Genomic DNA, 27,585 nt, shown 5'->3' on the forward strand with positions numbered 1-27,585 from the left:
TTTAAGTTTGGCCCAATTAAGAATGTTATGACATCTGTACTGATGCTTATCTTGTTGTTATTAATTTTGTTTTTCATTTGGAATTTCTTCAAAACTTTTTAGGAACCAAGTTAAGTTTTCAAAAGTCAATAAATACAAAAATATTAGTTGATACATTCAATTTCTGAAAGTTCTATATTGTGTCCAGTCCATCAAGAATTAGAGAAATTCTAATTCTGGTAGTTGGGTAGAGGGGAGTAAATTATTATGATTATATCTCATTGCTGTTACTGCAAACAAAGCAAACAAAACAAATCCTAAGCTGTGGCACTTGAGAGTCTGAAAAAAGTTGTTTCTTTAGAAATTAGTCATTTTATATTACATTTTTAGCTGCAAAGCAAGTAAATCTCCTGAGAATTGAACTCAACAAATATTTATGTAGCATCTAGTATATGCCAAACACTGTGAGTGAGCACTGTTAAAATGAGCGACAGTGATTTCTTTGCTGACTACAGTGAGAATGGCAAACTAAAACCCTGTGAAAAACATTTTCATGTGAATGATGAGCTATTAAAATGTCACTAACTGCCAAAATGGAATTCATAGATGAGTCTTCAAAATAGAACAAGTATACATAGACACCATAAGAAGCATAATTAAGATTTTTTTTTTACATTATTACAGAATGGACATTTTTTTTCTTACTTAAAAACACTTGGAGAAGAGCACTGACTTTTAGTGACTTCTTTATTCCTGTTAGAGTTATTTCAGAAATATTTTATCGTCCACAGGAAACGAACAGTATTGCAAGAGTTTTCACTTTAAACGCTTTCAAACTTTTACTCAGCTTCATTTCATCCCATCTCTTCTGGCTTTTCTGTCTTTTCTGGTTGTATTTTATCAGTTGTATCACCATTGGTGAGCCAAGAGAAAATAAACGTTTCTGAAAAATAAATCTGTTCCTGTATGTTTCTCCCAAACTGCCTCCCAGATTCACCGCCAGCATCAGCATACGGGTTGGGAGAGCCACGAGACCCAGCCAAGTGAGCTGCACTAGCTCTACCAGGACCCTGAGGAAGAACTGGGATTTCCAACCTGTGAATGGTCGGTATAAAATATTTTCACTATGCGTGTTCACCAGGAAAGAATACAGGCTTGAAATATAGTCATAGAGCCTATGTCATCTTGTCCTCCCTCTCCAAGAAGAAGAGCGTTCATCTCCACTGCACTGCCAGTCTCTTCCTGTCCCATCCACCTCGGGCTCCCCTGCCCTTGCCACTGTGCTATGCTGGGCTAATTCTGGCTCCTCCTGCAATTCGGCAATGCCAACACAGGTGCTGAATTTATAACCCCTTCACTTATTTTAAACCAACCCCTTCTCAAAGGGACAAGTAAAATTTTCTCTCTTCTACTAAACTTTTCCTGCCAATTCCAGGACACACGGATCTCTAATCTCCACGAATAGTTTTAGAGCCAGAATCGGTGTTAACATTTTCTCCAAACTTTTTCATGTGTGTTCGTTTAATTCGTCTAATTATTCAAAGGCAGAAGCTATTTTTATTCTTTGGGTTTTTGTCTAACTACCTAGTTCACAACTGGGTGCAAACAATGCTACAAAACATAAATCAGCTCCTGTTCGCCAGGATTCTGCAGTCTAGACAAGGAAAGAGGAGTGCAAATATGTGTACCAAGACTGGTGTTAGAGATGCATTATTCATTCATGTCTTCATTCCTGAGCACTTCTCAGGGGGTGAGCAACATTTTCACAGCCCCTGCAGTCCCGGAGCTCTGTCCTGTGGAGCTGGGCGGGGTGGGTGTCCGGAGGACTGCAGAGGACCGAGGTGACAGAAAGGCAGTCTCTCTCTCCCTCTCTCCCTTTGAATGACAAGAACAGCAAGAAAGAAGGAAAATAAGATGATAAGATGATGAGTAACTATGAAAGAGATTGAGTTCTAATTTCTCCAGCAAAATCTGAGAGGCTTTGGCTGTGGAAATGTCTCTTTTCTGCAGGCAGATAGAATATCTTGTTTGCTGCCTCCTGTAAGGTGGAATGTACAGAACTTACAGTCTAGGTGACTGGAGGTGTGGAGAGTAAAAGTGGAAACAGAAAGACCACAAACACAACCACAACCAGGTGTCTTTACACTTTGCTTCTGCATTGGAGGCCCTGGAGTATTGGGTGCTGAACTCAGAAGCAACAAAGCCCCACATCCTCGCTCACCAGCAGGAGAAAAGTCACCCTCATTCTCTCATTCTCCATATGCTCTATTCCCAATGCACGTTGGTTTCTGCCTCCATCATTTTACAGAAATTGTGCTTTCAAAAGTCAGAAGTTGCTCTTCAAAAAGTCAGCGGTTGCCAGATGGGTGTTTTCTGTACACACGCTATTCGGCTTCTCTGTTGAACTGGACTCTGCTGGTCTCTGCTGTTCTCCTCAAAGTATCACTTTCAAAACTTGAATTCTGTGATCCTATGAGTGATCCTTTTCTCCTCTGGACTCTCAGTCCTTTTTGTGTCTGTCCTCCAAGCCTCTGTTTTCTGCCGTCAGCCAGTATTTCTCATCCATCTACATACTCTCCTAGGCTGATCTCATCAGGCCTCATGGTTTAAGTACAGCCCATACGCTTGCTCCTGACAAATCTTTCTTCTGTCCAGATTCTACGCCCAACATCTTTAGCTGTGTGTCTTATATGCCCTTCAAACTCAGCACAGCCTAAATAGAACTCTTCATTTCCCGCTGTAAAGTATTTCCCTTTCTCGTCTTTATTTCAACTGATGAACGGATGGTAACACTACCCATTTAGCTCTTCTAACCAAAAACTGAGGAGCCGTTTTTGAGACTTCTTTGTCTCTCACCAGCCACATCCAGTCAATCCCTAAGTGTTCTAAAATTATGTCCCCACCTGTCTGTCTCTATTACCTGTGTTCTCATTTGCTTAAACTCTTGCTGGCTTCCTAGAGGGTCTCTAGGCATTCAATCTTTATTTCCCTTCAACTCCATTTTCTACGCAGCTAGCAGACTAGACTCTTCAAACACAGGTCGATGTTCACTACCCTTCCTAAAGCCTTCAGTATGATTTAATTGTCTACAGCATCAGTTTTCTTACTGTGGAGTAAGAGGCCCTCCGTCGGCCCCCACCTGCTTCCAGTCCCATCATCTCTCCAGCCCGCACTGCTGTGTGGCATGTGGCTGACCATGTGGTTCCATGCATCTGTCTTTGTCTGAAACGCTGTCACCCCTTCACCTCCTCGACTAGCTGATTCCTGCTTGTTATGGCTACTAGGAAGTGTCTCCAAGTGTTTCATGGTTGTGGCCCTTTGAGGGTCTGGAGCAACTTGAAAGAATAGAAAAGAAGTCAGAGGGCATTTTTTTTGGCAGATTCTGTGAGATTATAGTAGCCACATGCTATTCGACATGACATGGCCTACATGTCAGCAAAGTCTGTATTTAAGCCTGGTGTAGACAGAGAAGCATTCACAAAAGTTTCATCAGAATGCTTCCTCAGTTTTACCCCAAAGGCTGCCCCTTCCCACATTATCATGAAAATTCATTTAGTGAAAACTGGTAGAAGGAGAGGATTTTGTTCCTATCTTTTCCAAGATACTGTTTGTCCCTTTCTATTCCAAATAGAGCATGGCAAAACTTTATGGTGCCCCCGTGCCAGACATTTGAGTGGTAATTACTTAAATTTTATGTACTGTAAATGTATACTCTTGCTTTTCTACCCTCATGTTGGTCGTAAGAAACTAAGATTAAATTATTGCCTTCAACCCCTCAAAGATCAATTAGTTAAAAATGGAGGAAACATGAAGTCCTCCATTTATGCTTATTCTCCTGTAAGATCCCTGGGAAGAGACTAGGCATAGGTAAAATGCTTCTACCCAAATTCTTAGAGTTCTTTATGGTTAATCCTATGCCTCAATATGATTCTTTATGTTATACCACTATTCATTCATTCTTGAAGATTCAGTTTATGAATGAAGGTGTCTGGGAAAACGGTCATGGATTTCCAGACTAGGTTTTGTTCACTTATCCTTATCCCTCCCACTATTTTGTGAATAGCTCTATCGTTGCACTTAAAACATCTAATTGCATGTCTTTCTTTAATATCTCTACTTCTTCTATTACCGTGCATTACTTGAGGGCAGGAACCATGTCATATTTATTTTTATTGCTCCCAAATTTAGAACAGAGTCTAGTAGGTACTTAGTAAAATGCTTATTGAATGAGTATACACATTGTTTTTGGCTGCAATGAAGTTTAGGTTTTAAAGAATCTAGTAATTCTCAGTGCCTGTAGTGTCTATAATAATCAATAAGCTCCCTCTCTATCTCAATATTTTTTTTTCTGATAATAAATTTCTCACTGTCACACTGAGGCAAGAGTTTCTGTATTTCCCAGAGGTACTAGGTGTAGGGAAATCAATCACCTGGCAGTGTTCCATGGAGCAAATAGCCTAGAAGAATCTGTGTGGGAAGATTGATTAAAGATTGCACTGGCTGGGATATTGCACAGGCTGGGATGTATAAGTGTCAGTGAGCTGACTTGCAAGCCTGGATAGAGTTGCCCTCAGAAAGTGAAACTGGAAATCAACACCCATTGAACTGGAACAAAAATATACAAGTTAGCTAAGGAGATGGCAGACTTACTCCCGAGAAAGAGGAACACATGACTGAAACCTACTGAAGATGTTATACCTGAAAGAAGGCGATATCAAGCAACTGAGGGGCTGGGCTGGAAAGGAACTGTGAAAGCGGTGGGTACTATCCCACGTCACTCTGGTGCTCTTCTAACCTCTTCACGGCAAGAGAACTGGGCAACAGGGGTATCCCTTCTGTGGAGACAGCTGTTTCAGGTTGCCTTTGCCAGGGTGGTGGTGTAGATCGTTCCCATGGAGGAAATGGCCTGGGTGCCTTGCATTCCAAGGAAATGACACTTTTGTCTCTCCGAGTTCAGGACAACAACTGCGTGTAACGTTTTTCCTCACTCAGTAGGCTACGCATCCAACAGAGTCCTTCACACAAACACCGGGGCTTTTCTCCAGCAGGACACAAGCATGCAAATATGTAAAAGGTTCTGGGCTGCGAGGCTGACTCCCTGCTGTGAGAGACTGGAGAGCACAGAGACTAAACATCTGTTTTTCAAATTGAATTGCTTTGTTTGTTAATCTAGCATAATCAGCTGCTGGTGCTGTGGCAGGTCTATAGATAGATGGAATTAATCAGAACTCTTACCTAACAATCAGAACCTCAGCTGCACACTCCAGTTCAGAAACAATCTAACCAGCAACCCCTTTGGGCATGTAGAATTTGCCAAAAGGCAGCCCAGAGTAAGGTTGAAGTGAAACTAGCCCCTGGTAGGTCCAGGAGTTTTTTTGTTTTGTTTTGTTTTTGCGGTACGCGGGCCTTTCACTGTTGTGGCCTCTCCCTTTGTGGAGCACAGGCTCCGGAGGCGTAGGCTCAGCGGCCATGGCTCACGGGCTCAGCCGCTCTGCGGCACGTGGGATCCTCCCGGACCGGGGCACGAACCCGTGTTCCCTGCATCGGGAGGCGGACTCTCAACCACTGCGCCACCAGGGAAGCCCCAGGAGTTTTTTTTTTTTTTTTTAAGAAAACTTCAAATCTGTGTAAGTGGGGTTTTTTTTTATTTTTTTGTTTTTTTTTTGGTTTTTTTGTTGTTGTTTTTTTGCGGTACGCGGGCCTCTCACTGCTGCGGCCCCTCCCGCCGCGGAGCACAGGCTTCGGACGCACAGGCCCAGTGGCCACGGCTCACGGGCCCAGCCGCTCCGCGGCACGTGGGATCCTCCCGGACCAGGGCACGAACCCGTGTCCCCTACATCGGCAGGCGGACTCCCAACCACTGCGCCACCAGGGAAGCCCTGTATAAGTTTTTACGAAGCTAAGATGCAGGAAGAAATGTTGAAGGTAAGAAAATGTAACAGAAGTAGTTTCTCCATTATAGAGTCCCTGAGGATAAAAACAGAAAGAAGATTTTTAATCCTGCATGTTTATAAGTCACTAGCAGAAAGATAATTTTGGCAACTTCCTTACCTGTTTCATGTATGTCTTCCATCTCCTCAATGAGGGCCACGGCCATTTACATCATTTGGGGAGATAAAGTTTAACCCCCAAATCCCTAGGAGAAGTTGCACAGTGACTTGAGTTCATATGAAGGTATAAACAAGTGGGTTTGGATGGGAGGGTTTGGGCAGTGGGCAGAGGAAGAGACAAGAATTACTGAGTCCACTTAGGGAGAGCTGTGCTGGGAACGCTGGGAAAGGGGAGACTTAGGACAATGGGAATGAAAACAGCTGACTTTAAAACTGCTCAGAGCTAACTCTGCATGCACATATTATTAATTTTCTTTGACATTAGTGATTTTTACAGTAAGCCTTGGGGACTTAAACATTGGAAACAATTGAGAAGAGCAGTTTTTCTCATCTGAGCCTCTTCTTGCAGTGTGTGTGTGTGTGTGTGTGTGTGTGTGTGTGTGTATGTATGTGCGTGTGTGTGTACGTGCACGTGCTGTTTGGACACTGTTGTCAGGCAAGGAGACAGAAGCACAGATTCAATATCTGTTTTTGCAAATTTGTCCCTCATGGTTTTGAGGCTTCATTCAGGCAGAATTTCGTATTGAGTTTTTCCTGTCTTCACTTAGGAAACACTGGACCTTGGGACTTCAAATTGCTCCATTTGCTGAAGCTCTCCATCCCTCACTTCCCCTTAGGAAACAGAATCACTTACCGTCGCAAGGGGTTGCTGGTTTGGCGACTCCCTTTCCTGTCACTGTGTCATTCTCTTATTGTACCAGTTTGGTGTGAAGAAGAAAAATGTGGACCCTAAAAATTACTAACCTTGTTCTTGGTTTGGCATGGCTTTAAGACCCGAAGGTTTTGTGGGCCCCCCTTAACCTTACCTGACAGTAATACTCTAAGAGGAGTGAAAAGGGAATAGGTTTGTTCAGACTTTCAGAGGGAATGATATTTTCCTGTATTCTGTTTTTCATTGTAAATTATAATATAATACTTTAGTGCGTTTGAATTTGTCCCGTGGATCCAACAAGGTACTGCCCTGCTCATTGGGGTTTGAAAACTACATATATGCATTGTCAAGCCAAAACAGGAGCTCCGCATCCAAAAGCTCTGAGTCTCTCATTTGTTGCTTTGTTTTGTAAATGAAGGATCAGTTTGGAGGCAACTCTCCCTTTGTCTGAGTTTGTTACAAGGAAAATAGAACATATAGACAGAACAATCTGGAGCCTCCATGAAGAAATTAAACTTTCTGCATCTTTACTAGGCTATTATTAATTGATAAAATGTAGTTCTCTGTAAACTTGAAAAAATATTTCCTGAATTTTTTGGGGGGTGGGAAAAACAAAATTGAGAGTATATTCAGAAGATAATTCAGAACATTCTAATATTAAAGGTAATTTGAACTTGTATCCAGGAGGCTCTTAGAAAAAGAAAATTTGAGCTACAGCAAGAAAGTATTAGCTTAACTTAGAGAACAGATCATCACTTGGTCTTGATAGAAGAGCTGGATGACCCAGAGCCGATTCCATGAAAGAAATGCATCATTTTGATGAAAACTCTTGGAATGTGTATGAAGTGAAGCAAGAAAATGAAAATAGGACTGGTCATTCATGTGTATGTTTCTTTCAAAGCTGGAAAAACACATTTGAAAGTTTCATAACTAACCCCAGTTCTGGCCTAAATTTAATGTGAACAGAATAGGTGGTATGTCTGTATCTCTTGGCTGAAAATTCTGCTATTTATTTGGATTAGATACCCAATTTAGAAATTATGATCATTCCAGTGTGCATTTATTCTGGAAAATCTTTAGCCAATTACAAATGAGCTTCCAAGGTTTTAGAACTATTAACATAATAAGTTCGATAACCCATGTATCTCCAATCTAGAACTGTGCTTAACCTCTATCTGCTATTCAGCAAACATTTGTTGAATGAAAGAACTAAGTTGACAGAGAGAAGCAACTCCATCTCTACAGTGTATAAATTTAATCTCCCTGATAATCAGAATGGGAACTTTCCTTGGGGTGTAGGGGAAGTTCTGGGCATCTAGGAATTCATATGAGCACGTTTGAGGAAAGGAGAAACCCATGGCAAAACTGGTAGGTTTGAAGGTTGGAGAGAGCCTCAAAGGCAATTTACCCTGGATTTAGATTTTTCTTTAAATTCTGTCCAGTCACAGTTGCACAGAGACTAGGTTAGAGCAGACGTTCCTAAACTTTCTTCACTCCCAGTGCCGTTAGTGTCTTGGTGAGCTTTTCTTATAATATGCCCAGACCAAAAGAAAAAACACACAGTTCCATTTATGAAGTAGGTAGGAATAAACAACTTAATAAATATTTAAGTCCTAACAACTTAATAGCCGTTTGAATACATAATGCACATACATTAAAAGAAAAAAAATTTTATTTCACTCCAAAATAGCCTAACTACTTACTAATGAGACGTGTATGCCTGTTGAGTGCTACACTGCTTCTCAAATTTTGGTATCACCGTCAGCCTCATTTTTCTTTTCACACTACCATGTAGTACTTGATTTTTATCACAGCAACCATTGTAAATCCAGTTTCACAAAGATATGATGTCTCGAAAGGAACATAACAATCTCATGTTAAAATTGCCCATACGGTGTCTGATGGATGTCAGGGATTGCAGTGTTTTCCTCAAAAATTCCCATGTCCCACTGCACCACGTGAGTTCACTTCAGTGTCTCAGAGCCCCTTGGGCAATATTTGGAAAACACATGATTATAGAGATGAAAGATATACAAGACAATAATAATAATGTTAACTGCTGACTCACCAAAAAGAGCACCATCATAGAGCTAAACTACATTTATTCTTAACCCAGTAAGGAAGATCAGTATCTTGTGGAAATCTTATGAATATTTCTGAGGGGGCAGGTGAGGGCCAGGATATTTGTGAGGTTTCTGGAGTCAGTGTAAGGTCTTTCCATGCAGTAAACGGATGGGGATTTGACAAAGTTCATGACATAATAGTTTAGAATCTGTGGCCACAGTGAAGCAAGGATTTCTGAGGGAGTGTGGAAGCATAAGTAATCATTTGACAAGTCCGATTGAGTGGTCTACTGTCCTGAGAAGGGAGGTAATTAGGGCTTGCTGAAAGTTCTGGATATATGGATTTGGAGGAAGTTCCTGAAATTAAAAATAGTTATTTGTACTTTCATCCTCTTGGGCAAGAGTTTTTTGGGAGAGTCCAGTTAATGTAGACATCGGGCTGTGTGGTTTTGGTTCTTAATAAAAATGATAAAAATAACAATAGTTATTGAGCCTTTTTCTTGCTACCCATGGTTCTCAGCACTTTACATGCATTCTATTTTAAACTATTCTCAACAATTTCATGAGGTAGGAATTGCTATCCCTATTTTTACAGAGCAAGGATATGAAAGGAAGGCATTTACCTATGGTCAGGGAATGAGGACAAGAAGAGCATGTGTCTGTTTTTGTTTTTGTAAACAGTGAAAAGACAAGGGCAAGTATGATAAGAGTAATTCAGGGGTTTGTGTATTTATTTTCAAAGTGTTATTTCAGTTTCATATTACTCCTGCTATGGCCTTATAATGGCCCATGGGCCTCCCTACACAGTGGCAGAGGGGCTCCTCTGTTTTGACTGGACTGTGGATACTGCTTGTTGTAGCTTTCTTGTTTGCTAATCCTGGTTGCCAGTGACCAACTACCCAGAGCTGACCTCATGCCTCACACTGCTACTGACAGTTCTGGGAGAACTCCTAAAGAGCAGCAAAGCCTTTGGACATGGAGAACAGGCCTTCATCTGGGCAGCACAGAGGGTAGTGCACAGTTTCCTTCTTTATGGTGTGTTGATTGCTTAGTTATTGAGCCATATTACAGATTGTGACTTCATTCTGAAAAAAAAAAATGCAGCGTTAAAGTGATTTGCATCCTTGCTAGCTTAAATTTTTCTTTTTTAAACTTTAGACGGCAATAGCATGTAGTAAAAGAACAACAAATTTTGATAGAAGAATTTTGGGGTTGAATTCAGGCTCTTCCATTTCCAAACTGTGTAACTTAATCAAGTGACTTAGCATCTCTGAACTTCAGGCTCTTCTTTAGGAAATAATAGTGACTGTGTACTTCACAGGGTTGGTGGGAAGTTCCAATAAGGTAACGTTAAAGTATATTAAAGAGGATTTTAACACAGTAGAGTATTATACATATATTAATTATTATTATTTTTGTTATTACATGATTCTGTGAAAGTATGTTACATACACTCAGTTATCAGTCCTGTAATTCTATTTCATGTTCCTTTGTGCTAATATGCTTATTCCTTGAGGCACAGGAGTTCATATACATCATTCTGTAATTCTGGGCATGTTGTAATATAACACCATGGTGGCTCATTTACAATAGACTAAACATTTCTCAGCATAAATGCACACTGGATTGATAATTATTTCTTCAAGCTACATTTTAACTTGGTAATTTAATTTTCATGCAGGCTCTTAACTGCAGGATTTATATGTGGCAGCTTAAATACATGCCCACTGACACACACCATGACACCATGGTCCACACATAAATTCATCTTTAGAAAGCTTCCTCACTCTAAGGGCAAAACTCAAAGGAACTTTCAGCAGGACCATATGTTCTCTGAGGGAAAGTTGTACTCTTTGATTTCCTTTTAGTCCTTTGAGAGGTACAGCTCTCATTTACATCAAAATAAATTCAGGAAGTGAAGGAGGATATGAAGAAATACAACACTAATTGTAACATTTATTTGGCAGTTGTCAGGTGTGTCGGCATCAATAAAATAGTAATCATGCCTTTGCATATAGTGATTTATTTTGTTTTTATAGAAAAAGGGCTTAAGGAGGAGGGTACAGGATTTTCCCATGGATCCAAGGATAGGAAGGTAGTGGGGGCATCATGACAGGAACTTGAACTGATATTCACTAGGATCCAGGACAGATTTTCTTAGCATGTACTGGTAATACATGGGACCATTTCAAGGCATCTCTCATTGTCCTTTTCTTCTCAAAGAATGTTTTTTTTTTAACTCTGTTTGCATAGCTCTCTATCACAGCTTCCTCAGAGTGGGATTTTTGACCTAGGAGCCTACATCATGTGACAAAGAAGCAGCCACCATTGACTGACTTTTCTGCTCTTTGATCCTATTCCAAATTGCTGGAGAGAAACCCTCAATAGTTCAGCCCAGTCTTTTCATTACTAGTCCTTATGTAAACTGCCCAGCGGGTTATAGCCATGGATTGCAGACCTGAAGTACAAACATGACTCCAGGGGCAGGTGGTGGCAGCTCTCAGAGAAGGGAACCTGGGCAGGATAATCACTGCCAAATCTCAAGAACATAAAATATTTGAATCATAGAAACTCTTTACTATTGTCACAGAAATATTAGCATGCAAAAACTAGGTTTACAGAAATATGGATTTAGTTTACATCCTTAGTTTTATGTAATGATCACGTTTGTGAACATTGTTTTAGCCAAACCTATATAGTGCTTGGAATAGTTATTTAAAGGAAGTCTACAGGTGAATCCTTTTAAAAACATCCAATCAATCAACATGTCTTTATGGAACATCCATTTTTAAGCACACTATATTACATATATGATTTCCTGTGGTCAACAATGAATTGATTTACCTTATGTTATTTGAATAGATATGTTATAAAGGTTTATGGTTCCTTAGACGATGGGGTTCTATTTGGTCATAAGTTTGGGGGTTGCTCCTTTAGTCTGTACCTGCTGTATACAGTCTATATACAGAAGTATTGTCTTAATTCTAAAATAAGCATTTGAAAGAAGATGAATGTGACTGGGGTCTAGTGAGCAAGGGGAGAGTGACACACATGCACAAACACCACGAAAGAATCAAGGCAGATATCAAGAAAGCTCTTTGTGAGTGCTGTGACTTTTATTTCCAGTATGTGAATTTGCTCGTTATAGCAGACCTCACTGAAGACCAGTGCAGCTCGCAAAACTCACTCTCAAGTTGTTCCCTGACTCATTAAGTTAGTAATGGTTCTTGGAGTGGAGAAAAATCTGTACCAGGTGCAGTTAGACCCTTAGGTCTCCTGGATACTAGGTTTCTCTCTCCCAAGTAGGAGACTCGCCATTAATGTTCAGAGGAAACAGAACATGTGAAACTCTGAACTTCTGTACACAAGTCACAGCAACTTATGTGAGTGACAAATTTTTTTAAAGAAAACCAAAAGAAACGAAGACAATGAAGGGAGAAATAGGAAACACTTAAACAAAAGCAATGGTTGTAATTGAAATCCTCAGAAAGACAGAAATAGTGAATCCACTACAAACAAAAAAATAAAAGCAAAAGTATGATCCTTATATAAATAAACAGACTCAGAAAGTGTTCTCAGAAATTAAAATAAAATCATTTAGAAAAACCAAATAGATGTTGAGAGAATCCCTGGGAAAATAGAATCAAAAGATAAAGAAATGGAGAATAGAAGAAAAGAGGTAAGAAAATTAAATGATCAATCTAGGAGTTCCAGCATTCAGCTCATAGATATTGCATAAAGAGAGAGGAAAGAAAACAGACATTAGGAAATTGCTCAAGAGATGGAAGACAAAAAATATTTCCAGAACTGACATACAAGGGTCTCCAAGTTAGAAGAACCCAGCAGGAGCCCAACAAAAAAGGATTCACATCAAAGCACATTTTAATGAATTTTCAGAAGTTCTAGAAAAAGTAGAGGCTCCCAAACTTTCCAAAGAGAGAATTAAAACAAAAAAAGAAAAAGGATGCACATTTACCTCCAAAGACTCTAGAATCAAAATAACATTAGAATTGTTGAAAGCAACATTGGGGTAAGAATATTATGGAGAGATAGCTTAAAATTCAAAAGGAACATAGTTTTCAACTTACAATTATATACCCAAACTATTATACAAATATCTGTGTAGAATAAATATATTTCCAGATTGAAAACAATCATTATTAATTCTTGTGCTCTTTTTTCTCCAACTTTATAGAGGTATGATTGACAAATAAAAGTTATACATATTTAGGTTGTACAATGTGATTTTTTTTAAGATGTACAATGTGATGATTTAATATACATATACATTAGTTACTGCAGAATGAGCTTTAGCAAAATGAGAGAAAACATGAAGATAAACGACAACATGGAACCCAGGGAAAGGAGGTCCAGTTCTTGAAAGGAATCCTTTCTTCCTTCCTGCCTGTGTGCCTTACTTATTTCTTTTTCTTCTTTCCTTTATTTTTTTTAATTGGAGTATAGTTGCTTTACAATGTTGTGTTAGTTTCTCTTGTACAACGAAGTGAATCAGCTTTATGTACACATATATCCCCTCCCTCTTGGACCTCCCTCCCACCCCCACCCCCCAATCGTACACATCTATGTCATCAAAGAGCACCAAGCTGAGCTCCCTGTGCTACACAGCAGGTTCCCACTAGCTACCTATTTTACACATGGTAGTGTATATATGTCAGTGCTAATCTCCTACTTAGTCCCACCATCCCCTTACCCTGCTGTGTCCACATGTCTGTTCTCTATGTCTGAGTCTCTATTTCTGCCCTGCAAATAGGTTAATCTGTGCCATTTTTCTAGATTGCACATATATGTGTTAATATATGATATTTCTTTTTCTCTTTCTGACTTACTTCACTCTGTATGACAGACTCTAGGTCCATCCGTATCTCTACAAATGACCCAATTTCATTCCTTTTTATGGCCAAGTAATATTCAATTGTATATATGTACCACATCTTTATCCATTCATCTGTCGATGGACACTTAGGTTGTTTCCATGTCCTGGCTATTGTAAATAGTGCTGCAGTGAACATTGGGGTACATGACTCTTTTTGAATTATGGTTTTCTCAGGGTATATGCCCAGTAGTGGGATTGCTGGGTCATATGATAGTTCTATTTTTTAGGGTACCTCCATACTGTTCTCCATAGTGGCTGTAACAAGTTACATTCCCACCAACAGTGTGTGAGGGTTCCCTTTTCTCCACACCCACTCCAGCATTTATTTTTTGTGGATTTTTTGATAATGGCCATTCTGACCGGCGTGAGGTGATACCTCATCATAGTTTTGATTGGCACTTCTCTAATAATTACTGATTTGAGCATCTTTTCATGTGTTTGTTGGCCATCTGTATATCTTCTTTGGAGAAATGTCTATTTATGAGCTGTTTGTACATTTTGGAGATTAATCCTTTGTCAGTTGCTTCATTTGTAAATATTTTCTCCCATTCTGAGGGTTGTCTTTTTGTCTTGTTTATGGTTTCCTTTGCTGTGTAAAAGCTTTTATCATTTTCCTATTTTTAACTTGAAAAATGGTACCAAAATTTAAATTCTATCACCTGGAATCTGTAGATGTTTACAACTCTTAATGCCACGTCCATTCCCTTTGTCCAAAATAACTTTTGGCATCCTCTTTCTTTAATGAGTCCTGTGGTTATTGACAGAGTGGTGGAGAGATGATCACAAAAGTGGAGTGGCTAGGGCGAGAAACATGGTGGAGAACACTGAACTAATGAAGAATATGAGGAAAGTCAACTGAGAACTTCAGGAAGCAGAATGAAAATCAGAATAATATGTTTTCCTCTGGACAGATAGAAATGGAATTAAAGCTTGGTGGGAAAGTTTGAAGACTTAGCTTGTAAAAGAACCTCAGAGCTATCAGAATATTTCATGCTTTCATTAGAAGTTCTGCATCATCTCTTTAGAACCATGAGTACAAATATCCTGAGAAGCAGTTGAGGAAAATTTGTTGTAACAAACAACTTTACTGCATACCAGAGAAATCATTTTAGAAGGAAACTGGTAATTATTTTGTCAAATATTGCCCTCAGATCTATGGTTAGCCTGTTTTTATTCCTGTGCATTGTTCTGTAGTTCATACTGAATGAAGAATAAAGTAAATCAGTTCTTTAGCACATTGTACCTGATACTATGTTTTTGTCAATAAGCTTTCCCCTGGGGAAACATCACTTAAATGAAACCATTTATTCCATTTCACTGTATTTTTATACCAATACTTTAATGAAAAGGAAATGGAAGAAATTGGTTTGTACTATAAGAAACTGAAAGCAGTGGGTCTGTGACCTGAGTAACTGTTTTCCCTATGATAATATTATGATATATATTATCTGTCTCTATAGATATAATTGAGTATATGAGCATTAACTGTTAGTGATATATTTCTTAAATACACTTAAAAAGTTAGATGTTTAAGAGACATGATACTTGTGTCAGACCTTGCCTGTACTACCCACAGCTCCTCAGAAGGGGCAGAGCTATGTTTGGTTCCTTGGCATCATCTGAGTGGGTTGGAAGAATTCTGAAATATTTTTATTCTCTTCCTTCCACATCTGTCCTGATATCCTTGTCTTCCTTTTCTTCTCTTCTCTCTTTTTTTCCCCTCAAGTTTAACACCTAGATTATGTCCAGGCTTCTGTGGTGTCTGTGCACTATGTTTAATACTCAGCTAAAATTTTCCTTCACCAAAAACTGCAAGGAAATTGACACTTGCAAGATTGTTGGTTTTGAGCCAAATTACACAGTGAGTTCCACTTCTTAAAGAAACAAAGCTTGAGAGGTTTATGTGAGTAAATCTGTCTGAGCCAATAGCTAAACAGTTATTTGGGGTGCTCTGAAAAATCTTGCTTCTTGTTTTGTTCAAGGAACAGGCTATTAAAGAGATTTAATAAACAGTGGTGAATGTTAGCCTATTCAGAAGATTTATGCGATTATACTCCATTTTTCTTCCCTTTCCACCAGGCTGAGCTGACAGTTTTTGTATTTATTTTTCTGAGCGTAAGCATGCAGTGCACAAGAAGGCATAAGCCAGTAGCAGAAGAGATGAGAAATATCTAAAGGGTATTTATGAATATGGACACAAAGTTAAAACTGAGTTAATAGTTTTGAGTGTTGAAAATTCTGTAATTTTTGTCTGTGATTGTATTTTTAGAAGAAATGTCATGTGTTTTTTCTTTCATAGGTTAGGTTTGTAAATGGCTTATTTATGTACGATGTGAGGTGTGGTATGGGCCTGGATGTTGTGTCTCTACCTATGAATAAAGAGATGGGCCCACTTGAATGTTAACTCTCCCATTGGCTATGTGCTATCTCAGATGTTTTTACCTTCAAGCACAGATGGTTCACGTCTTCTATTTTTCTCTGCTTCTCAAATTCCTCAAAGTTGGTATGTCTCAGAAGTTCTTTCTCAAAAAATTTTCCATTTTGTTCATTGTTTTTGTTACTAGTGCAGATAGTATCATATTTCCATTGCTAACACTTGTCTACAAGTGGTCAAATTTAGAGTTGGTTTAGATTGCTAAATATTTAAAATGTAATTGGTATATTATGAGAGAAAAGAGGTAATGAATTTCAACTTTAAAGATTTACTAAAATAATACACAGTAATTTCTATAACATTATAATCATAGACTCAGTGAAAGAAACTATTCTAAGGAAAAAGTGAATATATAAGAAGAGATTATAAGGAAAACTTGGTGACAAAGATAGGTGAGCTCAACAGGATTGGTTTTGATTAAAGAATAGAAACAAATCATACTTTTATAGAGGAGGCAGCTATGAAAGAACAGTTGGAGTTTGAAAGAAAATTTAAAGTGTGGAGGAACTGAATTGAAGAAGTTTATATTTATGACTGTTATATTTATGTTATCTATTCATAATCATCCCTTCTCCTCCCCACAACCATCATTCTTACTTTATCAGTCTGATTATTTTCATCATAACATTTACTACTGCCTAAAATTATTTTGATCTAAGCATTTCTTTAGTTATTTAATATCCACCAGCACCTCTAGAATGTAGAATCCATGAGATTAGGACACTTGTCTGTCTTGTTCATGTTGCATACCTACCATGTGTCTGTGCTCAATAAATATTTAAATGAATGGACATTGTCAATAAATCTTCATATAAGGACAAAGGAGGAGTACATTAGGATGATAAAAATCTCTAGAACATATACTGTTAAATAATTTACCTAATATTCATGGTATTAATGACAACACCAATTTATAGAGTACCTATTATGCGTTATGAACCAGGCAAAGCAATTTGTATATACAAAGTCCAATATTCACAATAACCTACGAGAAAACTATTACTATGCTCAGCTTAGTATGAGTAAACTGGAGCTTAGAAATATGTTTGAAGTAAGGAAGTTGATAATTACCTTGGCCATTTATTCAGCTAGAGATAAGTAAACAGATTTTGAACAATATTTTTGACCCAGTTTTGTTAAAAACATAAAGGTTTAAAGGAATCATTTGCATGGTAAAATAGTTTTCTCCATTTATTTCAGACAATCTGGCAGCTGGAGTGGAGGAAGAAATCTTCCCAGAATTTCAGATAAGCAAGGGCAAAATTTGGTGAGGTGCTGTGGGGATCAGGTGAGTGGGTCAAAGTCTCAAGGATGACTGTAAATAGTTACACTGACTGGACCTTGGGCCACATCAAGTAGGAAGACAGACGAACCTTGGAATGACCAATAGCCTGGTACTATTTGAGAATATTTCACTGGGAAGGAGTGATCAAGTGAGGTTGACTTATTGTTTTCTCACATTTCATCGACTTTCTAGCTTGACTTCATTCCTTACTACCCTACTGAAACAGTACTTTCCATTGTTTCACTTAGGACATTATGGGAAAATTTCCTCATCATTTGCTCCTTTTCCATCATCTTTGTATGGAATCTCTCTACAGCATTAAATCTTGTTGGTTGTAAACTTCTAGAAAGTCTTCCCTTAATTTTTGTAATGCTGCATTCTATTGACTTGGTTCCTATTTCGGTCTACTTTCTTCACCTAGCCTCTCTTTCTTTATCTACCCTTAAGGTGTAAGCATTGTAAGAGATGGTAATTTCTTCTGATTCTGTGCTCATTTTCTGGGATTTATCTATGCTCAAGATATCACCATGTCAGACATAATCCCTCGAATGTCCAACTGCCACTAAACATCTCTTTATGGATATCCTGCTAATAATTCAAACTCAATACATCCAAACCCAAATCCATTTTTCTCTTGACTTTCATGTTCCCATCTCCCAAGCCAGCTCCTACTACTTACCCTCAGTTGATGATTCTCTTGGTCATGTAGGACAGAAAGCTCAGAGTAGCTCTTGACACGCTCATCAACAAAAGTCTAATTTTCATCTGTCACCACACCCTCTTTGGGTAACCTTTTTCACCCATTTCACCCTCCTCCACCCTCCTTCCCCGCTAGTAACCACCAGCCTGCTCTCTGTATCTATGTGTTTGTTTTTGTTTTGTTTTCTTTCTTCATTTTAAAAAGTACATTACATATATGAGTGAAATATTATGGTATTTGTCTTTCTCCATCTGACTCATTTCACTTAGCATAATATTCTCAAGGTCAATCCATGTACTCAAAAATGGCAGGATTTCATCTTTTTAAGTGACTGAGTAATATTTCATTGTATAATATATATATATATATATATATATATATATATATATTCATATAAAACACATCTTCTTTATCCATTCATTCTTTTTTGGGCACTTAGGTTGTTTCCATGTCTTGGCTTTTGTAAATAATGCTGCAGTGAAAATAGGGGTACACTTAGTTTTTTGAATTAGTGTTTTCCCTTCTTTGGTTAAGTACGCAGAAGTGAAATAGCTGGATCACATGGTAGTCTATTCTTAATTTTTTGAGTAATCTCTATAATGTTTTCCATAGTGGCTGCGCCAATTTACACTCCCACCAACCATGTGTGAGGGTTCCCTTTTCTCCATATCCTCTCCAACACATGTTATTTCTTTTCTTTTTGATAATACCATTCTAGTGGGTGTGAGGTGATATCTTACTGTGGTTTTTATTTGCATTTTCCTAATAATTAGTGATGTTGAACATCTTTTCATGTGTCTGTTGGCCATCTGCATGTCTTCTTTGGAAAAATGTATCTTCATCTCCTCTGTCCATCTTTGTCGGGAAAGCCTTTATTTCTTCTTCTATCTGAAGGATAACTTTGCTGGATAAAATATTCTTGTCTGAAAATTTTTATCTTTCAATATTTTGAACATGTCATTCCACTCTCTCCTGGCCTGTAGAATTTCTGCTGGGAAATACGCTTATAACCTAATGGGGGCTCCCTTGTATGTTACTGTCTTTTTTTGCCTGGCTACCTTTAAAACTCTTTCTTTATCAATGACTTTTGATAGTTTTAATATGTGTCTTGAAGAAGGCCTTTTTGCATTGAGATGATTAGGTGTTCTCTTAACCTCATGGACTTCTATGTCGAGTTCCTTCCCCAGGTTTGGGACGTTCTCAGCTATTATTTCTTTAAATAAACCCTGTTTCCTTCTCCCTCTCATCTCTTTCTGGGATCCCATTATCCTTATGTTGCCTTTCGTAATGGAGTCAGTTAGTTCTCATATAATTTCTTCATTTTTAAAAATCTTCATCTCTCTTGTCTTATACCTGAATTATTTCTAGATTTCTATTTTCAGGCTCACTAATTCTCTCTTCCATATAGTCTGCTCTCTTTCTGCTTCTTCTATTGCGTTCTTCATCTCATTTACTGAGTTCTTCAGCTCCCAAATTTCTGTTTGTTTCTTTTTTAGAGTTTCATTCTCTTCAATGAAGTATTTCTTCTCTTCATTAATTTTATTCCAGAGATCATTGAACTGCCTTTCTAAGTTTTCTTGTAGCTTGTTAAGTTTCTTCATGACAGCTATTTTGATTTCTTTATCAGTTAGATTGCAATCTGCTTTAAGTTTGACTTTAAATTTGGTTCCTGGAGAATTGTCATTTTCCTTTGGTGATATAATGTTCCCTTGGTTTTTCATGGTGCTGGATGAGTTGTTCCTCTGCTGGGGCATTTGAAGTAGTGAACACCTTTCTTATTTAGGTAAAGGTTTTACTTTGATTCTAACAATCCAGCAGGTTGGTAATAAGAGGACTTTCTTTTGTTTTTCGGTAGGTGGCACTCTAACTCAAGTTTTTGGTTCCTCATACCTGTACTGCCTCTGGCTGTATTTGAGAGTTGGCACTTTCTACCCTCCACTGCTGTGGCCCAAGGCGTTGCCAGTGACCTCTTCATCACTGCTTGTGCTTCCAGGGTCTCTGGTGCCTTGGTGCTGACAGTGTTGCTGCTGTCCCTGGCATCGTTGCCAGGGGCACTGGGATGGCAGGTACCTCTGTTGTGTCTGGGGTCATGTGGGTGGCTGGCCCTGCCACTGTGGCAGGGGCTAGGGGAGAGTGGGGGGGGGCCTGGTCACCTCCACCTATAGGGTTGTCAGCTTTGCTGGTGCTGCCATCATGGGTGCTGGTGGGGGGGAAGAATCATGGGCACCCCCTTGGAACTGGGGTTATGACCTGCCCCTGCTGCTGCCCTGTTCTCTGTGGCCATAGGCCCCTCTGTGGCTGGGGGGCCTTTGCTGTGTGTGCCACTTCCCCTGCTGCTGCTGGGTTCTCTGGAGCTGTGAGTTCAGGCACCATGGCTGGGAGGCCTGGAATTGTGGCCACAACCTCTTTTCCCCTAGATCCACCTCTTCTATATGTTCTAACAGTCACTTTTAGCTCTACATACATGTGGATCTCTCTGGCATCCTGGTGTGTTGGGCAGAGAAACCTTTGTTGAGTTATGGACGTTTTACCAGTTGCACATTGAAGAGGAGAGACAAAAGGAGAGTCTTATGCCACCAAGATGTTGACATCACCCTATGTGACATTTTAATCCATGATGTTGATAACATGGCTAACTAGCAAAATGAGGTGTAGTCTATTATCAGAAGCTAAGGGGTGGTGGGGTTACTGGTTCAGAAACATGGTTGATTTCAAGGATAAAACACCTAGGGATTAGGAATTTACATTTGATAAATACAACTGCCCCCCTCTCCACCCCAAAAAATTTATAGATTGAAGTGTGTGAGAGCTTTTTCTTCACTTAGATTAAAAACTATGCTACAAAGATGCTACAAAGTAGCTTTCCCTCAAGGTACAGAATTTTGGATGTTTGCATGCTTTCTTTTGACACATCCAAAATGGCAAAAAAACCAAACATAAATCTTTTGGGGGATGAGTCTGGCATGAATGAATAGTAAAATGGGCTTGAAATAAACACAGGCATGCTGTGGCAATTATCTTGGACTTATGCTCCTATTACAACAATGAGTGTGATAACAATTATTAAAATGTTACTAGAATTCATATAACCTAGGACAGAGGCAAAAAAGCATCCTTTCTTCTGTATCATTGTGGGTTTCTCTCTTTTTTAAATATTTTATTGAAAAACAATCCTGCTCTCTTTTGGAGATATCTATTAAAACTATGAATACGTTTTTCTAAAATAGAGATTTATAATATAGACATAAAATTTACTTTCCTTGGTGATAACCCAAAATACATTAATGTGACATTAATGCCTATCATCTTAACTTCCACTAAGACAGTGTAATCTATAAAAATTCATAACAAAATGAAAACTTGTTTCTTTAATTATATGCTCCTAGATCGTCTTTTTGACATCTTATCCCAGTCATTAGATTTGTAGATATTTGAGTAGTACCATTGTCCATATTGTTTTTTATACAGTTTGTGACTCTATTAAAAGTCTCATTCATGAGATGATTGGTAATCCAAATATGTTTTCAATATTTTATTATTAAAATTAATTGCTTATCGGTGGTGATGCTTTATAAATGTACAGTCAGATATCAATGAAAAAGTGTAATACTGTTGAATTATAAATGAAAGTCAATCTCTTAATGTGAATTAATAAGGTGTAAGAAATAAATTTTCATATATTTTGCTACTTCATTACCCACATTAATGCCTTAAATGAAAAGCTATTCTATGTTCCCTAAGATCTAGTTGAATCATTTGTCAAAACAGGTCATAAAAAAATCTCTTGAGATCTTCACTAGTCTTGTTATTTAATATAATTTTGTCCAGATACCACTTTTATTGTTTTTTCTTTCCTATAGTTGAGATCTAGCTTAATAATTCAATGTCTTTTGAGCAATAGGCAATTCAGCTTATATCTGGATAATGGTTTTTTTTTTCTTGTTTTTATTGAAGGTGGTACTTGGGGGCAGCTGTGAAGTACCTCTAAGAGCTTATAAATAGGGATAATGAGATTGTCGTTTGAGAGTTAAATTATAAAATCAATAGATAGTGGCCCAGAGCAGAAATACATAGTCAAATGAAAAAATAAAAAAACAGATTTACTGGCAGGGTCAGAGTAAGACTTGACTGAATACCTAAATACATCTAAAGGAAAAATGATAGTCAATGGAGACATTATTCAGCATGAAGTTAGGAAAAGTTGACCCAGAGAAGCAGACAGAGACTGTGTCAATTCTAAACACAGAAAGAACATATTGGCTAATGGATTTATTGTGGAGATTCATGCTTCAAGCCATTACTTAAATTATATAACTTATTTTTGTTGTGATTCTGTTCTCACCAAGGACTCTTCCCGTTAAGGTTTGACTTTCCTTGAGGATCTGCCTTTGGGAGAGAGAGCTACTTTTGCTGATGTGTTTAAGGAGGTTGGACAACACTATTTCTATTTTTAAATTGGAATTCTAATTTTATACATTATTCTTTATCTATTAGGTTGATGAAGTCCACCCCCTGAAAGATGGATTGACTTAATATGCTGACATTTAATATTTTTCCCCAGCTTTATTGAGATATAATTGACATATGACATTGTGTAAATTTTATGAGTACAACATGATGATTTGATATGCATATATATTACAAAATGATTACCTTGATAAAGTTAGTTAACACAGTTATTACCTCACATAGTTACCATTTTTTGGTGTGTATGTTGTGAGAACTTTTAAGATTTTCTCTCTCAGCAACTTTGAAGTGAACAATGTAGTATTGTTAACCATAGTCACCATGCTATACATTAAATCCTCAAAACTTATTCATCTTATAACTGGAAGCTTGTACTATTTGACCACCTTGACCCATGTTCCACACACCTACTCCCTGCCCCTAGGAACCACTAGGAATCTACTCTATCTTGCTATGCGTTGTTTGTTTGTTTTAAGTGAGATCATATATATATTGTATATATATATACCACATTTTCTTTATTCATTCATTTGTGATGGCCACTTAGGTTGTTTCCATTTCTTGGTTATTGTGAATAATGCTGCAGTGAACATGGGGGTGCAGATATCTCTTCAAGATCATGATTTCATTTCCTTTGGATGGAAGTGGAATTGCTAGATCATATGGTAGTTCTTTTTTTAATTTTCAGGGAACCGCTATACTGTTTTTCATAGAGGCTGTACCAATTTACATTTCAAGCAACAGTGTGCAAGTGTTCCCTTTTCTCCACATCCTTGCTAGGACTTATCTATTTGATAGTAGTTATCCTAACAGGTGTGAGATGACATCTCATTGTAGTTTTCATTTGCATTTCTCTGATGATTAGTGAGCATTTTTTCATGTGTGTTCTCACCATTTGTGTGTCTTCTTTGGAAAAATGTCTACTTCTGGTCCTTTGCCCATGTTTAAATTAGGTTTTTTGTTTTTTGCTATTGAGTTGTATGATTCCCTGGCATGTATGGGATATTTATCAGATGTATGATTTGAAAATATTTTCTTTCTTTTCATAGGTTGCCTTTTCATTTTGTTGATGGTTTGCAGAAGCTTTGTTTAATGTAGTCCCTTAGTACATTTTTGCTTTTGTTGTTCATGCTTTTGGTGTCATATCTAACAATTCATTGCCAAGACTGTTGAGATTTTCCTATGTTTTCTTCTAGGAGTTTTATGGCTTCAAATCTTACTCTTAAGTCTTTAATCAATTTTGAATTAGTTTTTGTGAGTGGTTTAAGATACATTTCATTTTATGTTGTTTCATTTTTTTGCATATGACTGTCAAGTTTTCTCAACACCATTGTTTGAAGAGACTGTCTTTTCCCCATTGAATATTGTTGGTTCCCTTGTCAAATATTAGTTGACTGTATCTTTGTGGGTTTATTTCTGGGTTTTTCATTCTATTTCATTGGTATATGTGTCTTTTTATGACATACTGGTTTTTACCATACTGTTTTGATTATTATAGCTTTTCAGTATAGTTTGAAATCAGGAAGTGTGATGACTCCAACTTTTTGCTTTGTAAGATTGCTTTGGCTATGCAGGGTCTTTTGTGGTTCCATTCAAATTTTAGGATTTTTTTTTTCTTTCTGTAAATAATGCCATTGGATTTTGATAGGGATTGCATGGCTTTTGATAGTATGGTCATTTAAAAAATATTTACTCATCTGATCCATGAACATAAGATATCTTTCTGCTTATTTGTGTCTTCTTCAATTTATTTCAACAATATTTTGTAGTTTTCAGTGTATAGATCTTTCACCTTCTTGGTTAAATTTATTCCTAAGTATTTTATTCTGTTTGATGCTATTGTAAATGAGAATGTTTCTTTTTCAGATAGTTTGTTGTTAGTGTGTATACATGCAGCTGATTTTTGTATGTTGATTTTGTGACCTGCATCCTTACTGAATTCGTTTATTATTTCTAATAGATTTTTGATAGAGCTTTTAGGGTTTTCTATGTATAAGATAATGTCATCTGCAAACAACCACTTTTACTTCTTCCTTTCCAATTTGGAAGAGTTTGTTTCTTTTCTCCTGATTGCTACGGCTAGGACTTCCAATGCTATGTTAAAATAGAAGCGGTAAGAGTGGGCACCCTTTCTTGTTTCTGCTCTTAGAGGAAAAGCTTTCAATCTTTAATCATTTAAAGACATTTCTGTTTTTAGCTTGTATGTCTGATGGCCAGAACCATTTCTGGATGATTCTATCACCGTAAATTCAATTCTCAGACCTCTGGGAGGAAGGAAAGACAGAAGGACAGGGAAAGAGAGCGCACTTTTTGATGAGGCTCAATTTCACTATTTCCTTTGAAAATTCTTTACATCAAATATAAAAGCACTGTGGAACTTCTTGGTCTTGCTTGAGAAACAGTGCTGAAAATTTATGCTTTTGCTGTAATTGATTCTTTTAGCTAGGTGACAGGTCAGTGGTGTATTCAATGATGTTATAATGAGATGGGCTATAACAGAGTGCTATAATGGTTTTCATTTTCACCTACAAGTGTTTTTTTTTTATGTATGTGTTGAAAGGCAATCAATAAAAATGAAAAGCCTCCATATATAAAAACTGTTAGAATGACATCCTCTTACTTTTGGTTTGTATTTTAGAGTTTGTAAAGTAATTTCACTTTAATTCTCTCTTGATCCTTTTAAGAACTATGTAAAGCATATGGGAAAAGTATTACTTTCAATTTGTAGATTAGGAAATTATAACTCAGAGAATTTAATTGACTAGCCAAGATCACATGACTACATGACTAAGAAATGACAGCCAGCACAGGCAGATATGTCTCCAAGCACTAATCCAGTACTCTTCCAATTATTTTACTTCCTTGTGTATAGAATTAAACAAAATTTTTAAAAGATGCCAAAAGCTAAATGTTGAGTAAAATTTGTTTTTATGAACTGTCCCTAAATTTGACTAAACTGTGACAAGAAGGAAAAGATGATTTATAATTAACCCATTCATGAAATTTTTATCATGCACCTGCCATGTGTCAGGTAAGTATAAGAAGTTCAATAGGGTAAAAGGCAGGTAGGGTTTTTGGTGTCATAAGCACAACAGTTTAGTGAGGAAGACAGTCATTAGGCACATAATCAAACAATTGGCTAAGTGTGATTGTGATAAAGTGACATTTAAGCTGAGAACTGTTGAAAAGAAAGTTAGCCAGACACAGGACATGGATGAGGAGGGATTTTAAAATCTAGAAACCATACGAAGTTTAACTTAATTACCTTAAATAAAAACAGGGAAAATTAACTTCTTCATACCACAACTTTTTGTCAATATCCAGATTCTGACATGAGAGATAGAGGATGGGAGGAAGAAGGAAAGAGACTGTGCTTCATTTATTATTTTTAATAGTTATCAATTTTATACATATTAGTGTATATATGTCAATCCAAATCTCCCAATTCATCCCACCACCACCCCCACCCCCGTTTTCTCGTCTTGGTGTCCATATATTTGTTCTCTACATCTGTGTCTCAATTTCTGCCTTGCATACTGGTTCATCTGTACCATTTTTCTAGATTCCATATATATGTGTTGATAAATGACATTTATTTTTCTCTTTCTGACTTACTTCACTCTGTATGACACTCTCTAGGTCCATCCATGTCTCTACAAATGACCCAATTTCGTTTCCTTTTGTAGCTGAGTAATATTCCATTGTATATGTGTACCACATCTTCTTTATCCATTTGCCTGTCAATGGGCATTTAGTTTACTTCCATGACCCAGCTATTGTAAATAGCACTGCAATGAACACTGGGGTGCATGTGTCTTTTTGAATTATGGTTTTCTCTGGTTATATGCCCAGTAGTGGGATTGCTGGGTCATATGGTAATTCTATTTTTAGTTTTTTAAGGAACCTCCCTACTGTTTTCCATAGTGGCTGTATCAATTTGCATTCCCACCAGCAGTGCAAGAGGGTTCCTTTTTCTCCACACCCTCTCCAGCATTTGTTGTTTGTAGATTGTCTGATGATGCGCATTCTGACTGGTGTGAGGTGATACCTCATTGTAGTTTTGACATGCATTTCTCTAATAATTAGTGATGTTGAGCAGCTTTTCATGAGCTTCTTGGCCATCTGTGTGCCTTCTTTGAGAAATGTCTATTTAGGTCTTCTGCCCTTTTTTTGATTGGGTTGTTTGTTTTTTTAATATTGAGCTCCATGTGCTGTTTATATATTTTGGAGATTAATCCTTTGTCTGTTGATTTGTTTGCAAATATTTTCTCTCATTCTGAGGGTCGTCTTTTCGTCTTGTTTAGAGTTTCCTTCGCTGTGCAAAAGCTTTTAAGTTTCATTAGGTCCCAATTGTTTATTTTTGTTTTTTATTTCCATTACTCTAGGAGGTGGGTCAGAAAGATCTTGCTGTGATTTATGTCAAAGAGTGTTCTTCCTATGCTTTCCTCTGAGAGTTTTATAGTGTCCAGTCTTACATTTAGGTCTTTAATCCATTTTGATTTGATTTTTGTATATGGTGTTAGGGAGTGTTCTAATTTCATTCTTTTACATGTAGCTGCCCAGTTTTCCCAGCACTACTTATTGAAGAGATTGTCTTTCTCCATTGTATATCCTTTCCTCCTTTGTCATAGATTAGTTGACCATAGGTGTATGGGTTTATCTCTGGGCTTTCTATCCTGTCCCATTGATCAATATTTCTGTTTCTGTGCCAGTACCACTTGCTTTGATTATACTGTAGCTTTGTAGTATAGTATGAAGTCAGGAAGTCTGATTCCTCCAGCTCCATTTTTTCCCCTCAAGATTGCTTTGGGTATTCAGGGTCATTTGTGTCTCCATACAAATTTTAAGATTTTTTTGCTCTAGTTCTGTAAAAAATGCCATTGGTAATTTGATAGGGATTGCATTGAATCTGTAGATTGCTATGGGTAGTACAGTCATTTTCACAATATTGATTCTTCCAATCCAAGAACATGGTATATCTCTCCATCTGTTTGTGTCATC

The 27,585-nt window shown here is 37.6% G+C and overlaps 1 long non-coding RNA gene across 1 annotated transcript in view; it reads left to right on the forward strand.

Moving 5' to 3' along the window:
- Positions 1 to 964: 964 nt before the first annotated feature.
- The window catches only part of LOC309972442, a 197,517-nt gene continuing 170,896 nt past the window's right edge, over positions 965 to 27,585 (forward strand). The window contains exon 1 of the long non-coding RNA XR_014326802.1: positions 965 to 1,083. This is a non-coding gene — a long non-coding RNA (uncharacterized lncRNA). The remainder of the gene's footprint in view (positions 1,084 to 27,585) is intronic.

This window comes from Leucopleurus acutus, assembly GCF_964270905.1.
Source record: "Leucopleurus acutus genome assembly, chromosome: 15".
Lineage (NCBI taxonomy): Eukaryota > Metazoa > Chordata > Mammalia > Artiodactyla > Delphinidae > Leucopleurus > Leucopleurus acutus.